This window comes from Plasmodium inui (assembly GCF_000524495.1).
Source record: "Plasmodium inui San Antonio 1 unplaced genomic scaffold supercont1.15, whole genome shotgun sequence".
Classification (NCBI taxonomy): Eukaryota; Apicomplexa; class Aconoidasida; order Haemosporida; family Plasmodiidae; genus Plasmodium; species Plasmodium inui.
In genome coordinates, this window is record NW_008481849.1 from 156,559 (window position 1) to 160,599 (window position 4,041).

A 4,041-nucleotide genomic window follows, 5' to 3' on the forward strand; every position below is an offset into this window, starting at 1 on the left:
TTTTTTTTTTTTTTTTTTGTCTTTTTTGGATTTCTCCTTGTTAAATCCATCGTTTTGTTCACTGTTTAACGTCGCGGGATGGGCGAACGATGGATGGTCCTACTTACAAGCACCTCATCCGCTTTTCCCTATAGGGTGCGCGCGTATGTGGCTTATGTGTACAAATCGCCCCTTCGGGGTTCTCCTCTGGCGTAGTGGCAAAATTGGCCCTTCACTTGATATTGTTAATTCGTTTACGCGTCGTTTTTTCTTTGCCATGAGGGCAGATGTGCACACGAGGGTTACACATGTGTATGCGCATATGTGTGCATCTTTCCACTCGTTCGTTTGTTCTTCCTAGTACATATATACATATATGCATACTTATATATATGTTTTTTTCTCCTTTGTTTTGTCCCCAATTTTATTTTATTTTTTCACTCTTGTTAAGGCAAATTTGTTTGATTTTTCCCGCGTGGTACGGACATGGAGAATTAAACCCAAATTTGTTAACAAACTTCCGACGTGCGGCATGCGATGTGCACCCCATTTGGTGTGTTTGCAACAAACCCATCGAACGCCCACCGTGAAAGCGTGGCCTCTTTTAAGTATCGCACAAATGACACGGGGAAAAAAAAAAATAAAGATTTCTACAGATTCGTTTAAGCGTGTGCGTGTATACACATGCGTTACTACTACATTTGTGCATACATGCTTCGTTCTGTCGATGCTCCATCGCGCTGCCCCCTTACTCTAAACAAGCTTCCTCACACAGTGATTCCTCCATTTTTTTCTGTTTAACAGTGTTCATACGTTGTTGTAAGCATGACGGGAGATGCGCCATGGGGGAAAGAAAACATTAAAACTGAGCGGCCGTATACATTAAAAAAAAAAAAAAAACACCAATCGAATGTAAATGGCCTAGGTGTACCAACATAGGTAAACCTCCCAAATCGAGCGATTGAAGTTTGACGAGCGAATGAGCGAACAACTCGTCGTCCCTTGCGGGGAAGGTTAATTTTTTTTTTTTTTCTTTTTTTTTCGTCACTTTGCTATTGCTACGTTTTGTTTCATTTGTTGCCATTCGACATGCGAAAAAAAAAAAAAAAAAATGCGAAAATTGCCCGAAGTTGTGAGAACTGAATTTTTTTTTTTTTCCCCTTGTCTCCCTTTCAGTGGCGAAATTCCCGCTCACAGCATGTCGTAGCAGAGAATAGGGGTTCCTCCTAAAGGTGATGCCACGTGCGTGATAGCGGTAGGGACACGTATGCACCACGCAACGCACGCATGTGTAATATTCCCTGATGCGCGGAAAATACCTTTTTTTTCGTCCACAGCACGTGTATGTTTGAATCGTAATATATGTCGCTTTCGCAAGTGTCACGAGATGGTTTGAGTGATAAAGGTGATGCCCCCAGGTGTGCATGTAAACAATTGGCCATGCACATCATCATCGCGCGAACAGTCCTGACCTGCCTTGCTCTCTCTCCATCAACATTGCATGTTGTCCGTGTTTGTACGACGGCTACAATAATGCATCACGTGTCACGTGTCGCCTCGCGTACCTTCCAGACGTACACGCTCGCGCGTTTATACGTGTGTGATGAATCTGATACTGCAGAGGAAAACATCCGAATGTGTACAGAAGAAATCAAATCAAACTGAATTGGCCGAATTGACCGAATTGAGGTGAATTTTCTGCTACGCCAAGCCACATGGTTTTGCATCACTGCGCGCTATGCATGCTGCGATGTGTCGCGTTGCGTTGCGCTGATTGCGAAGAACAAACACCTCCTTTTCGCGCAAAAAAAAAAATGTAAGCGCGTGATTTAGCCATGTTAGTTACAAGGCTTCTTATCCGTGGAACGAATCGTCTCACGTGAGCCGATCCACGTTTTCTTTTTTTTTTTTTTTTCTGTCGTGCCCTCTGTGATGCTCTTATGAAGGCTGCAAACTTTTGGCCGACTACACAGACCATTTTATACGCGAGAATGTGCTCCGTCCATAAAATGCGCCTACAGTGAGTAGTGGCCTGTTTATGAGGGTGCGTGAATAATACAGCGTTAACTTGCTTGCACAGTCTCGCGCATGATATGTATTGATACAGCAACAGCGCGCTCTAGCTGAGTGTATGGCTGTGAAGGAACTCCAGCAGGTTTCTTCCCCTCAAGTCCCTACGCTCGTGTGCTTTTACACGCGACTGTCCCTTCCATGGCATAGAACCTTCGGCAAAGCTCTTTTCGCGCAGTACCTTCCCCCCCGGCGCTGGCATACGCATATGAATGCATGTCAACGGGAAGTCAATATATGCATTTCGCCGCTTAAGGGGGATGAAATAGGCACACAAATTTTATGTATATGCATAAATTTGCATTATACGCACGTATGCTTACGCACCTGCTTTGCTGCTTTTCTCCTCTGTTTGACCACTTGCGTAGGAAAACTAACTCGGTTGTGACCGTCGGCGCCCCACATCTGGCGAAAAGGAGAAAACGCGAGGGTGATGCATATGCGAAAAAAGAAGTGCCGGAGTCATATCTATTCAGTTTTGTCCCAATGGGTTGAGGCGGATAGATACATACGTATAGATGCATATATATATGTACATACATATATACATACATATACATTTATCCACCCCCGCGGATGCCCCCCATGCACGAAAATGCCAGTCGGAGGAAATTTTCTGTCAAGCTGAAATGTGAAAACGTGGGATTCGCGGCGAAGTGCAACTCCTTATCCCACAAGCGCCTATGCAGGGATAAAAGCAAACTGGCATAAGTATATTGCATATACAATGTACTAAAATGTATGTATATATGCATGTATATGGATTTATATACAGTTGTATGAAGACATATGCGCCCTACACTTGCAAACGCTTGCGCCGTCAACCCGATCAGTTCCTTTCTCCCCTCTTATCATTGTCGCGCTAGTTTTCTCCTCCAACACCCCCCCGATGTGAAAAAAAAAAAATTCCCCATTTATTATCCCCATACTACTTGATTATACATATTTTTGTAAAAGGGCGACTAATTTTCCCGAGAGTGGCATAGCAATTTGCAGCAGTTGGATTATCTGCTCTCACTCCGGTCGCCATAGGAAAGCCCACGGGGTAAAAGGAAAAAAAAAACAAGGGGCACCTATACTCTCCATTTTAAGAGTGGGCCTCCTCGACCTGGTAACGCATAAAGGGATAAGCCCATATATGCGACAAATGTGCGTAATCGGGTAAACATACGTTGTTCATATGCTGGTGCTGAGGTAACAATTATATACATGCAGCCTGCTAGTCCCTACGACGCGTTTCTCCATATGCACATGTGAGGTGCATACATATATATATGTATGTACGTATATGTGTATCTAGGTTTGCGCATGCCTAGCCGCAAATTGCCGCGCCGATATCTACGCGTGCGAGGGCATGTAAGTAGGGCCCCGACTTATGGGTGGGGGGTGAATATCATGAAGCACATGCAACGCAGAGCGGGGCACATGAAAATAAAAAGCATATATATTTAAATGTATCTTATTTATATGTATATATCCCCTACATGCGCAGCTCACACCATGCGTATTGAAAAAAAAAAAAAGAAAAAGAAAAAACCCATAGCCACAAGTAGCAAAATAAGTGTAATGGTAGCGCTACTATATACTCCCATCTCCTAATGTGTAATTTTTATTTTTTTTATTATCTGCTGAGTTGAGCTTAAAAAAATTACGGGTTTAATTGCATCCTGTGAGAAAATATAGCGTGCTTGTAAATTTTTTTTTTCTTTCTCTCTCTTTCTGTTTATACCTTTTCTCACATTTCGAATTGACTAACTGGGAAGCTAATATGTGATGATACGACAACGATACGGCACGTTACGTTATGTTACGTTATGTTACGTTGTGGTATGCAAGCGCGAGCCTGCCGAGGACCCGCCATGCAAGAAATCATCACCCTGTTATTTGAGTTCCCCTTTCGTACCACATGATTATATGCCTGTGCACGAATGCAAAGGGATGATGGTGGTATGCATCCAAGGTATAATATAGTGTCACACGTCAGAGAGGCAT